Source organism: Diorhabda carinulata, chromosome 4 (genome assembly GCF_026250575.1).
Source record: "Diorhabda carinulata isolate Delta chromosome 4, icDioCari1.1, whole genome shotgun sequence".
NCBI classification, from domain to species: Eukaryota; Metazoa; Arthropoda; class Insecta; order Coleoptera; family Chrysomelidae; genus Diorhabda; species Diorhabda carinulata.
Window position 1 is genome coordinate 29,757,752 of NC_079463.1, and position 14,649 is coordinate 29,772,400.

At 34.3% G+C, this 14,649-nt stretch overlaps 1 protein-coding gene across 3 annotated transcripts in view; it reads left to right on the forward strand.

The window, feature by feature from the left end:
- The window catches only part of LOC130893358 (hemicentin-2-like), a 482,155-nt gene that overhangs the window by 395,358 nt on the left and 72,148 nt on the right, over nucleotides 1-14,649 (forward strand). The window lies entirely within an intron of this gene.

Consider the following 14,649-nt stretch of genomic DNA (forward strand, 5'->3'; position numbering starts at 1 on the left):
TAACTCTAATAAGAAAAGAACTTGAAATAGTGATGAGGTCGGATGTAAACTTAACATTTTTAATAATTGGAAAAAGAATATTATATCTCAAGAAACGAAAATTGAATTAAAGTAGTTAAAAGTTACAATTTCATTGTTCCTTTCTTATCCTTCTTACTGTATTCTTCATGTTTAGCGTAATCTTATTTACTTACTTTTCAACAACTACTTCTACTGTAGGTGTAGAGGTAATATCCCTTCTCCAATTGGTTCTTCTTATTTAGCCCATCTCCAGTTCAGCCACTTTTTTCCACGTTTTATGCTATTTCGTATTCCATTATCTTATTTCACACTTTGTTATTTTTTTCTTTCCATCTATTGTTTAGTACCCAAGATTCGCAATCAAAGATCATCATTGGTGGTAGTACTGTGTAAATGTTTTGTCCCGACATATGTGTATCTGCAGTCCGTATTGTTTCATTTCCTTATGTAACTTTTCTATTACGTTTCGTAGCTCTACGTTTATGCTAGCAAATATTAATTCTTATACATTAGTTATTCTATATAAATTGACCTGATTCTATGGTATCCTATATGGTTTTTCTTCATTTCTTTGTTAACTTCATTAATTATTTTGTTTGTGATAAATAGAACGGACTAGAAGCTACAAAACTACTAGCTCGCTAACTATTACCACATTCTCTGTTTTCTTATATACAGGGTGTCCCACAATGAGTTAAAACTATCTGTTTATGGCAGTTACAGTTACAAAGTTACAGTTACAGTTATAAAGTTGCAGTCGACTTCTATCGGAAGTCCACTGTAACTTCACTATTTTGATTAGGATACCCTGTATATTGATACATTTTTTAAATCTACGTAAAATTTTAGTACTTTTGTCTAAAAACTTTTTTCGAGAAATACACTTTATATACATAACTTTTTGAGCTATTAATTTTTTTGTAAAAAATTTAATAAATAATTTTTTTACAAGTATACCCCTAAAGATATTAAAATGGTTTCTATTCGGTTGCTTTTAGCAAGGTCAGACGTATTTGAATCTATATGGGAAAAATTTTTCCTTCTATACAGGGTGTATATCTAACAGCTTTTAATACATGGTGAATACCTCATTTTCCGGTCCGTCCATATTTCAAATGTGTTCTTAAACCGGACAATAACGGATCTCTTAGTCTGCCCAATATACTTTCGGTCACAATCACCACAACTTATTTCATATATACCACTCTTTTCCAAATTTGGTATTTTATCCTTAGGATTGTCCAATAATTGTTTTAATGTGTTGATGGATTTATAAACCAATTGTAAACCCACTCTGCTAAATATTTCTTCCAATCTTCTCGCGTAAAGAGGATTTATCAAAGCAAAATTTTCTTGTTTTTTACATTTGGTTTGGAAAAAAGTGGTTTCACATAGAGATTTCTTAAACCTATGACGATTGAATAACCTATTTACAATTCTTTTTTCATAACCGTTGAGTACAGCTACACCCTCAATGAAGGACTTTTCCTTATTGTATCTTTCGATGGTGACTGGAAAGTGGATTAACCGATGTACCAGGAAGTGGATACTGGCTATCTTATGTTAAGATGATCCTCTTGACATAAAATAAAATAAATTGTAATAGTTCCAATTATTTAGTTTACAGAATAATTTGACAATCGCTTAAATCATCTATATGAACCCGAAATTAAACAACAATCGACTGTGTGGGTCTTTCAAGATGACCCAAATCCAACAAAAGTTGTTCGCGCAAATAGTCACTTGTTTTTTCGGAACAACTGAAAATGTTGCCACCGTTCCATTAGAGCAATGTACAACGATCAGTTCTAAATGATACACCAGCATTTGTTTGCCAGAAGTGTTCGGGAAACCAATCGCAGAAAACGAATCATTCTTCACCGCGAGTTCTCACACATCAGTCAAAACATCGAATTGAAGAGTCATCCGTCGTACAGACCTTCAATACCTAAAGAAGCGGTTGGTCAAATCACCTCAATCGAAATGGAAAAAATTCTTCGATAATTGATTTAAATGCAAAAGTGTATTGATCTTAATGGAGGATATTTTGAAAAACAATAAAGCCACATCTAATCATAAATATTTGTTTTAATTTTTCTATCTAAAAACCCTGGTATTTCTAACTTACGAAAGAAAGATTTAATTTGGCTATAAAAAATTCTAAAGGTAAGGAAACGAAAATAACCTGATGACCATGAACACTCCACAAATATGTTTAACCATAAAAAAATAATATTAGTGCGAGACGAAACAGTAATAATAAATTCAAAAAGGACAACTCTAACGGGTCAATTACAAGTGATCTGTTCAGTTACAGCTGATGTTATCGTACCACAACTAGGGACATCGTTAATGAACAATGTTCGAATAATAAACAGACTTGTACTGTGTTGAATCGGTTGCAATATAATCTAAAGCGAACCAGTGCAATGGAAATAGAGCAATTTTCATGTGATTGTCTACATCATTTGAGATTAGATTACGCGGCGTTCATTGAATAATTATTATGTATGAGCTTCAATTAGTTTTTCGTCGATGAATTACTGAGAGGATAAGGGAGAATCTATACTCGTTATTGTGGTTTTCTCTCGAACTGTGGCGTGGTTTCCACCATTAAAAAGATAAAACAAAACTTGTTTTTCATTATTGAAAAATTAATTGCAATAATAAAAGTTCATTCTTCAGTAGGTTACCCACAAACCACTATTATATTCCAGACGTTTGACACAGATGACACAACGTCGAATCAATTTTTTAATTAAGGTTCAGAGCCCCAGATGGATCTACCAACATAAGTAGATATCAATTTGACACAAAACTGCGTAATTTAAAGTAGATTTACAGTACAGTTGATGTACAGTTGATTGTGCAGTGGAAGCTTCAGATATTATTACCAAAAAGTATAAAGAACAAAATAATTTGGACAATCTTACTTATAATCTCTGACATGATTTAGAGATTAAAAACTAACATAACTAAATTGATGACACTTGTTTCTGGTTAAAACTAGTCTCTAGTAATTCGTTTTTGTCATAAATAGTAAGAAGTGCGATAAATATGAAATTCGTATATTATTGGAACATTTTTGGAAAGTTTGAAGCAGCCGTGGCATTAAGGATAATATATGAAATTGAAGATGAACACACTTTTAACGAGCGTACGACACAGTCTTGGCTTAATCGTTTTAATAGTGAAGATTTGACGCATAATTACAATTACAATTTTAGTACCCTTACATTGAGTTTTTCTAAGGACGCAATTTTATTTTACCGATGTGTGGGGGGTGAAAGAAAAGCTTAATCCTAAGTTTGTGGGGTCCCCCGGCCGTCATCTTAAATAAAGGGGTGAAAAGCTATTTTTGACGATATCTCGCTATTCGTGACATGAATTCGTTCGTTCGTTATCAATAGTAAAATATTGGGTAGCAGAGTTTGAACGGGGCGAAGACCAGCATCGCAGTGGTCGACCAAATTAGGTGACGACTCAAGAAATTTTGATTAAAATTCACAAAGCGATACTGGATGATCGTCGACTGAAACTGCGCGAGCTAGCAGACATAGTAAGCATTTCAAAATGTGCGGTACATCGCATATTAACTGAAAATTTGAACATGAGAAAGCTGTGCACTAGATGGGCGCCGCGTTTGCTCACAATGTTTGGCAATGTTTCACATAATGCCGAATTTTTACGCCATTTCATAACCATGGTTGAAACAAAAGAACAGTCAAACCAATGGACTGATAAGGGAGAACCGGTTCCAAAGAACGCAAAGACCGTTCCATCTACAGGCAAGGTCGTAGCGTCGGTTTTTTGGGATGCGGGTTGGATAATTTCCAATGACTATCTTGAAAAAGATAAAACTATCAACGGCGAGGAAACTGCGAACTTATTGCAACGTTTGAGCGAAAAAATCCAGTGAAAATAGGTGCATTTGGCTAAGAAGAAAGTGTTATTTCATCAAGACAATGCACCATCTCACACATCCAATATTGCAATGGCCAAAATTAATGAATATAAGTTTGAATTGCTACCTCATGCACCCTATTCGCCAGATTTAGCCCCTCGGATTATTTTCTGTTCCCCAGACTTGAAAAAATGGCTTGATGTTCAAAGATTTTCCAACGATGAAGAAGGATTGTATGTATTTTTTTCCAAAATTTTAGTTTTCTTTCTTTTCTTTAGTTTCTGGGCCAGATACTACTGAGGCCATCCTCGTATACCTATTTTTCGACATAAATAACCAATAAGCAAAACCAATTTTCCTAATATTAATAATTGGTAATGGCCTATCTTTCGTTTTTCTATCTTCTCTTCGTATATATTAACAAAATCTCTTGGTATTTATCAAGTTAAACATTTTTTATACTGCACAAAATCATACACGCTCTATTATAGTATATTGAGTTCAAATCATCTCGAAGAACTAAACAGTTAGGAAAGTTTCAAATAAGAGTTATATACTATCAACTAACGTATTTTGCGTTGGTCTGACTTTCTGGAGCGGGAAAAGCGGCGATTTTGGCTAAAAGAAAACAAAAAGATAGCCTGCAAGCAAAAACGACTCTTCTCGGTTTGGGTTTTTTTTTTATTTGAGGATAACCAAATAGATAATAAAAATGCGACTTCCCTTTCCAGATAGGCCTCTAAAACCTGCCGATAAGCCATCTACAAAAGCTTGACATTCACTTTATATTGAACGAATTGAGCTGGAAAATACAGGAAGACCCTTCTTATAGTGTTGATTATTTCATTGGAAAAGGCACTTGGTGAATACGATTCGAAAGCAATGCCAAGACAGAATTGTTGGGGCGTTTATGATTCCTTGACAAGCCGAGATATTCTTACTAAAACGGCATCCAAAAGCTTTCGAAAAAGTGGCAAAAGTGTGTAGAGTGTAACGGAGACTATTTAAAAAAACTTTTTAAAAAGATTTCACCTCTGTAACTTTTTTTAATAGCAAAATTACAGTTACTATTTGAACCACCCTTGTATTTATGTTCTTTAAGAGAAAGGTGATTTAGGTTACTCTGCCGGAACGTGATAGTCGTTCCAAACATTTTTGAAAATTAATTTTTCTAGGTTAACCCCGTTTACTTCGACTCTAATCGACAAACTGTCCGATATGAAAAATCCCTGCGTCTCGATCTTAGGCGTAGTTCCAAATTTTTGAGGAAACATAACCTTTCATCAAACAGTGAATATATGAATAATTTAAATATTGGCTTTCTTGATGTATTAAATGGTATCAGTTGCATACTTAATGACGATATTTTATTTTATTTATCAATTTATCAGATAGATTTAGATCTCAAGAATATTTTTTCCTATATAGCGAGGGTGCATTGATGTTATAACCACTTCGAGAATCTAGAATATTCTTCTAACTCATTAAGAATACTTTTAGATGGCTGCGTAGTCAAATAAAGAAAATGAACTTACAAAGAAAAGAAGAATAACCTAACTAGCTTCGTTGCATCGCATTACCCCCTCCTTACAAATCGTTCCATCTCGTGGCGGCTGCAAACTTCATTGGATAAATCGATTTTCTTTCATGAGCTAATCGATTCCAGCAAAACAACAAGTCCACTTCATCTCACTACCAATCATGACCTTAGTAAGACAGGATATATTGTCGAGCGCAAAGGATTTGCATGTTTTTAGAGATGTCATGCATTTTCTGATTAAAGTATTGAATAGCAAAGCGCTATGGAGACTGAAAATGAACTGTAGATGAAATTCTAGAACAAATTGAATATAGCTCTGTAGAGATCAATTAAAATATTCAAAATCATCACCATTTTGAAAAAATAACTTAAATCTTAACTTATAATGGTTATTTAACTATGTTTCATATACGGACCCTGTTTTTGTGAATGAATCTTGATAATTATCTCAAATTACATAGTCATTACCCACCCCTTTCGAAATTCTCTTCCCAAAGAACGATCCATTCCAGAAACAGCATCTTACTACCCCCCGTATCATTCCTTTAGAACGTCAGTCTTCTTCGCTGTTCACTTTTCTTTTTACTTCCATAGTTTTTTGATTATTTGGGGAATCGTTTTGGCATTTCAACCATGATATTTTGTACATAATTCTGCATCTCATTGTTCTGCTTCTATACGTAAATGCTTCCCAAAGGAAGCAATTTTTCTAGCTTTCTTTATCGTGCATCCAAAGGTGTTAGCACTCCTTCGAGATATCTAAAACATTTGATGAAATTGGCAGGGAATTCGCAGAGTAGATGGTCTGCAGTCTCTATGGCTCGTTCGCAGCAGCTGCAGTTGTCATATAGTCTTAAAGTAGTATTTTAAGGAACAGTATCCTATCAGAAGACCAGCCACGGGTTTCTGGGCATATCGAGAAATTCCTCAGACTTTTTAGCTGATAAGGTTATGATAAGGTTAAGTGTGGAGTGTTTCTCCAATCAATCTCTGATTCTTTAACCAATATAGATCTTCAAACTAACTTCCAATTATCTTTGTATAGATATAGAGATATAGAGAAGCATTTGGAGTTTTCAGAAGATTCTTGTTAACCCATGATTAGTACTTCGAATGGGATGTCTGTGTCTATCATGATACACATTTAGTCTATTGATTTGTCACTGTTTTCTAGCTCTATCAATTATGATATCTTCAAATTACGTGTCACATTACCCGACTCTTATTTTTTTCTTTAAACTAGGCTGTGGTTGCAGTTAAATGCAAGAGGATAGGTAGGTAGAGGGAATCGTAGCTGTGGAAAGTGTCAGAAAAATTTTAATGGTGCAAGAATATTAGAAGAAGTTATGTTTCCAATTCAACAAGTAATTGAAATGAAACTAATAGATTAACGTAAATAAATAGAACATGATAACACGTATGATTTCTTCAAGTTTAATGTTAAAAAGTAGATAGATCAAGTTTCAAATTATTTTTTATTAAGGTAACCAAACAATAAAGGACTTAAGAATTAACAGCATTTTATAATATTCGACATATTCTATACTGTAAGCTGCTATTCATCACTCATGGTTTCAAACTTTAAAGTATACAAAGAAGTAGAGAGGAATAAAATTGACAAAGTTGAGGCGGATGAAAGCTGCTGTGGTATTTGTCAAGTAGTACTCTATAAACTAAACACCCCACAAAAATTATCGCATCACTCATTATTTTTCAAATATTCCAAATGTGTTGCCTGTTTTTCGAATTTTATTATTATTACGGATTAAAATACCAATACATATGCCTTTTGCAACATTTATTTTATTTAGTTTAATCTACAGAGGACAACATAGAAAATATCAAAAAAATTGTACAAAACATCTATACAAAAAAATGAACGGTGCTTAAACTAAAACCAGTCAAAGAAATTCTAATAGCGTGTGTTGCCGCCCCTCGCTCTAATTACAGCTTCCATTCGTCTTGGAAGGCTTCTAAACAGGTTCTGAACGTATCATTGCGGCATGTTTTCCCATAATTTCAAAAAAACATTTTGAAGATCATCTAGTGTTCTTATTGGTGCCGGATGTTGCTGAATTTGCCGTCCTAGATGGTCCCAAACATGCTCTATTGGGTTAAAGTCCGGGCTACGTGCAGGCCAATTCAGGTTGGGTATCTCGACCTCTTCTAAGTACTACCGAACCATTCTAGTAGTGTGTGGACGAGCATTATCGTGCATTAGCACAGATTTTTCACCGATATGAGGCATATAGGGCACTACATAGGATTCTAGGATATTGGTTATGTACCTGTCAGCATTTAGTCTTCCACCAGTCACTGGTACTAACTCCGTGCGACCCTCGAAAGAAATTCCTCCCCAATACCATGATATAGCCACCACCAAAGCTTTCAGTTTGGAAATAATTAACCTGATCGTGCCGTTCACCACGTCGCCTATATAGTGGTACACGCCTCATCTGATGAATACAGACAAAATCTTGATTTATCCGTGAATAAAATATTGGACCAATCTTGAATATTCCAATTTACATGTTCTCGAGCAAATTCCAATCTTGCTACTCGATGTTCTCTGGTAAGACGTGGACCTCTAGCTGGCACTTTGGCTCGTATACTTGCTTCTCTCAGCCTATTTCGAATTGTTTGTAGTCTTATTCGGATATTACGAGCAGCCAACAGATCTGTTAATCGACTACCCAAGTTACCCTTCCGCGGCCTTGTCCGGGTCTTCTGGTTAGTTCTCCTGTTTCTTGGTATCTAGCGGCTTCTTCATTCGTCACATGTCTTGTTAAACGTTGAGGCACATTCATTATTAACAAAATAACTTTAAATTTTCACTATACAATTACACAATTTGCCTAGAAAGTTGTCGATCTCAATGCAATCTCCAAGACAGAAATGATTTAGGTACTCGAGCATTTTTGCTTCCAAAAAAATTCGTAAGAAATTATTATATTTTTTTGGACATGATAAGAAACCAGAAATATCTATTAAGTTGATACATATACAGTTTGTCCCAAAAAACTAAAATTAAGTATTAAAAATATCCCAAAATACCAGTGATGCGATAATATTTGTGGTCTGTATATTTTATGGACAAGAATTATGTTTAAAAATATATTTATATAATTTTTAAACTATTTTAACTACCGCACTGCTGATCTCGCCGGATATTTTCAGCTGAATCTGAAATTTGGAACAAATCTTTTTGATCGATACTTGTACTACTTATGTTTCCAGTTCGACATTCTACTAAAGCCATATGTTGAGTTTAAGTGTATTATAGTGGATTTTCTTCGCAAAATCTCAAATCTCAATTACGAAAGAACACATAAGCAAGAGACGAGAAAACAGAGTTTCAAGTTATACCACAAAATAAAGAAAAATCAGGTCGACATCAAAAGAGTCTTTATCAGAGATCCTCAATAGCTAATACTGAAAAACGAGATTGAAAATAACAAGGTTTTCGTACAATAGGAATATACATACAATATAAACGTAACGATGGTTTCAATAATTTCATAGATTTTTTTCATCCAAGGGGCAGCTAATTACTGTTAAATATTCAATTAAGAACTGGTTGGTTATATCAATAAAACAAGTCGAAAAGCAGAAAGTTTTGTAAATAATTAACCTATCAGATCTCTAGGTTGGAATTTCTGGAACCGTTGGCGATATTCATACTGAATACACTATTCACACCACTACTACACTGACTGACGCGCGTTTCGATAACCAAGTTATCGTCTTCAGAGACCGATTGTAAACTAAAATCTAATAACTTGACTTACCTGTTTTATACTAAATTTTCCGACCAATAAACCTTCTCCCGCGAAAATTAATTTCAGCGGGAATATCCATATTCATTCTTTGACTAATAAACTACAGAGTGGGCTGTAAGAAATTTGCCTTTGTCCCTATTTAAACTACTCTTACATCTAGCAATTTCAAAGCTCTCAAATGCATTCAACAATTTATTATTAGATATACTTTTTAACAATTTTACATTATTAATATATATGTCATGATTCCGGTCCGTCCATATTTCAAGCGCCCTTTAAACCGGACAATAACTGATCTCTTAGTCTGCCCAATATACTTTCCGTCACAATCGACACAGCTTATTTCATATATACTAAGAGATCGGTTATTTTTCCCGCTGGAATTAATTTTCGCGGGAGAAGGTTTATGGGTGGGAGAATTCAGTCTAAAACAGGTAAGTCAAGTTATTAGATTTCGGTTTACCTTCAGTCTCTGAAGACGATAACTTGGTTATCGAAACGCGCGTCAGACAGTGTAATTGTGAGTGTTGATGTAGTGGTAGTGTAAATAATGTATTCACTATCAGATATCAAAAAACTCTTGATACGTTGTATGAGAGCACAAACAGTAAATGAGGCTTCACAAGGTAGCCAATATAACACAAATACTAATGTTCTAGCTCTGATGCAACTAAGTACAAGAACTGAATTGAAATTTCTGGAACCGTTGGTGATATTTATACTGAACACACTGTTTACACTGCCACAACTCTGAAGATAACTTTCTATTACTCTATATTAACAATTAGATTAGATGAGATAGGACGTGAAGGCCGTGAATTGATGTCGCTAAACTTTTGATCTATTGTGTACCTATAGCTTACCATCTCTTCTGGGTTAAAAAGCGTGTCTGTAAGTACCGTATTCTTTGTAGATGAACAGTCATGGAAAAGCGCTCGGCTTTTTTCTTTGGTTCCTTTCAGAAATAACAAGAGATGGCAAGATTTTCATTGAAATTCATCAGGTGGTACTTCTTCGGATAATGTAGAATCAGAAAGGAATATCCTCAATTGTTTCAGACCTGGGATATTACTCCATGTTTATCGTGCTAATGGCTATTTGGGAAGCCTGGAGAAGGCGTACATTCCTATACTAGCTTCGACTCAATTTTATCAAAGTCAATGCTTGGAGGGCTGCTCTGCTATCTGTAGAATAGAGATATTTGTATGCTCGTATGTTTCCGTTTAGAAAATAGAGGATTTTAAGATTATTGGGACAAATATTCTTGCCCATATTTTTTCATATTCCAGTTTCAAGTCTCGTCGAAACGCAATTGCTTCATTAGGTCATTACTGTCGATTTGTTATCGTAACTTCATAGATTTTGATGAAATATAATTTTGAAGACATAGCGTGGGTATATGATACTTTTTTAGAATGATTAGATGATTAGAAGTTAGGTTGCCGGGCTTCATATTTCGTTTCTTATATGCTGTTATCGCCCACTTCATTACTTCACTTTCTTTAAAGCCAATTAACAGGTCTAGTAATGCTGCCATGGACCATGATCGTGATGCGTCTGTTATTGCAAGGCAAGTCACCCTTTTATGCTTATATAGGGTTGCCTTTCCGATTTTGGATATTTTTCTGGACCTTATGAAAACTGTGTATGTTGTGATAAGTCGCAAAATAGATTTATACATGCTGTTTCAGGCTCCAATCTTCTACAGGATTTTCATAAAGATTGTCATGCGTTATGACTTACTGCTCGTGGGAGCTGGTTTAAGATCACCCAGATATTATATATCTGATATAATAATTTCATTATTTCATTTGATCAATATAGAAATCAAAATGCAGAGAATAATCAATAATGATTATTAAATGTTTTGAGAGTACACACCAGATCATTCTGTGATTTTGAAATTTGAAATTTACAGTTCCTGAAGATATAGAAACAGTTTACATAAAGTTGAGGGTATTTTCGCCTTATATAGAACAGACTGAAAGTACCCTGCGATGTACTTAATTTTGTTGTGTCACCAAGTTTCATTATTGCCATATTTTTTTTCACATACACTTTTTGCCATTTCAACTAATAATCCAGAAACTATACAATCAGCTAAATTTGAAATTTGTGGAGGTAAATTATCATTATTCAATGCTTGAGAAAGTTTTCAATAAATTTAACTTTGACAATGATTGATATCAGAATAGTAGTAAACAATTCCTTCCGTTAGCTTTGGTACATTATTGAAATTAAACCACGTTTACATCACTTCTCAAATTACTTCAGTATAATATTAGGTAACTCTAGATCAGTGATCGCCAAACAGTCGATAACGAGCCACCGGTGACTCGCGGGGTAATTTCGGGTAGCTCACGGTGACGCTAAGCAGGTTGGCAACACTGAGTGTCTGGGAGCGCTGCAGCCGATTAGTCATGTGTAGCCAGAATGAGGTTATGTCTGTGCCGTATGTGTTTAATTCATTTAAGCTCTTTCCTTGTTTGTTTTTACTATGACTAGTTCAAACAAAAAGCCGAAAACCTATCACTATTTACTTTTTTATACTTTTTTACGTAAGTTAAAAATAAATATGTATGTTTACTTTGTACTTTGAGTGTCTTTGTTGGAAATAAAGGAAATGTTGAGCATTATTTCAAGACAGTTCACAGTGGAATTGAAAAAGATTATCCGCTGAATTCAGCTCTGAGAAGAGAGAGAGTGATTCAGTTAAAATCTCAGCTAAATGCATAACAATAAAATTTTTTAAGACACTAGACAAGATCAAGGCAGCTACCGAGGCATCATTCCGGGTTTCCAAAGTCATCTTTCAACATAGGAAACCGTACGAAGATGGTGAGTTGATGAAATCTGCATTTTTAGAAGCTGCAGATACAATATTTGATAACTTCGAAAACAAAGCTAATATCATGTCTGCTATTAAATCTGTCCCTAGCTACGGATGGAGCTCCTGCAATGGTAGGCGTGGAGAAAGGATTTATTGCCTTGTGTCGTAAAGACCGTGACATACCAAAATTTTTATCTTAGCATTGCATCATACACCATCAGTCACTGTGTGGGAAGTTCTTAAGTATGAAAACTGTCATGAAAACAGTTCTCAAAATAGTAAGCATGCACTTCAAAGACGACTGTTCAGAAAAGAAAACTAATTGAAGAATTAGAATGCCAGTATGGTGATCTGTTCCTACATACAGAAGTTCATTGGCTTATTAGAGGAAGAGTTATGCAACGTTGCTACCTGTACTGGTGAAATTCTTGAAATTTCCACATACGAGTAGCTGCAAGATTTTTCCTTTCTTACTGATATAACTGAAAAGTTGAATGGCTTAAACTTGCAGCTTCAAGGCAAAGATAAGAACATCGATTGAATGATTTCAGATGTAACATCAATTTCCAAAAAGCTCGAGCTGTGGGAAAAGAATATAACCCAGTTTTAATACAAGTACGTTCTTAGTCTGAAGCAGATCGTTGACACAAACAAAATCCCCACAACACTCCAGCAGTAACCAAGATTACGTAGAAATTCTTTCAGACTTGAAACAACAATTTGATCAACAATTCCAAGATTTTAAAAGCATATTGATTGTAGCACAGTTCGTCAACTCCTCCTTTGTAGGGGATTGATGCAGAAGATTTTTCAGCTTGTGTGGAGATGAAGGTGCCGTTGAAATAAAAGTTATTTTTTTTTCAGAATGAACTGTATCTAAAATCCCTCTCTACCACTCAAAATGTCTGGTCTCTAGTCTCCAAAGAAAAGAATCCAATTGTGGTTCAAGTTCCATTGAGATTGAAGGCTATGTTGAGTTCTACATACTTGTGTGAAGCATCTTTTTCAAGTATGAAATTCATAAAAAGCAAATATAGAAACATGCTAACTGATGAACATTTGGACAACGGCATCAGAATGGCGGCTACAACATACTCTCCAATTTTCAAGAAAATACTTGATGGCCAAAAAGAGTTCCACTCCTTTCATTGAAATGAACATTTAAACTTTTTATTTCATTTTAATTAATATTAGAAATCAATATTCGTTTGTAATAAACTGGTTTAAATTCCATTTTGTGTACTTTCTTTGGCCCAATATTCCTAGGGTAGCTCACTAAAAGGTTTATAAATGCTATAAATGCTGCACTATCTCAAAATTTTTGCGACCACTGCTCTAGATAAAAGATTGCAAGAAGAAATATGTGCATTTCACTCAATTTCGGAAAGATTTTTGAAAATTAAAAGGAAGAAGAGAAATTCAAGCATTGTTGACATATATCTGAAGAAAAGGAAAATATGTATCCCAATCACGATACTAAAATGATAAGGGGAGACGAAAATGCTAAAGATGGAAAAGAAAATACCACGGACAAAAACGCAAAAAATATAAATGAAAACTGTGCATTGTTAAATCTAAAAATAGGGAACCAATGTATTGATCGAAATCGAAAATTATCTGATTGTTATCATTTTTAGTATAAATTAAATACAACCAAGTGGACCAAGAAAATACCTGCTTGATTCATCACGATTTAAATCGCTAAACGTTTAGAATAATATAATCAAGAATAAATAATCAGCGGTAGTAGGTAATCAGAGGTAGAAAAAAACATGAGGTAATAAATGCAAACAAAATATTTATGAAGGTAACGATATATATTTTGAGATACAAGAAAACCACAAGTAGTTTTAGGAAAATGATTTCATTTAAGTTCAAAGTTACCACAATCTTCATCAATGCACTTTTGTCAGAATTTGAAAGCTGTATGTTATCTTAAGGAATTCTCTTAGAAAAGGGATGAATTGCTTGGTTCATCCCATCCTCGTTTCCCAAACGATTGTTACTCGCTCTTCTTTTTGAAAAACGTTGAACGAGTACAAAATTTTTTATGTATAAAATTAAATTTACCATTGAAGATCTAACACCTAGTGTAGCTTCATCATTTTATAAGTGTATCTTAAATCTCCCTCGATCATATGTATGACTTACACCATGTTTTCCTAGTAAATGAAAAATGGGGCCTCCCAGCACCTACCTTACAAAAAGAGAATGCAGTTCGCATGAAACAATAAACAAGAGATGTTATTATTCATCTCAATTAAAATTTGAAGCATGGAATTGTTAGATTCGTTCCAACCCATCAAAACAACCGTCCTTGGTACGGTGACGATTTGGCGCAGAGATTATGTGTTCACGACCGGGCAACCGGGCATTTACCGTTATTCGAACGATTCTGTTTTGCGTTCCAATCGACTTAGGTATCGTTTGTGAACAGGTTCAGGGAGGGGCTTTGTTGATAGTACTGTTAGAAAAACCGTGCAGAAAATATAAACGCTTCCGATAACCGTTCCAAGTACGGTCCCGACTAGCAGGCTGGAACAAACCTGTTATATTTTTTTTAGTTTTTGAATAC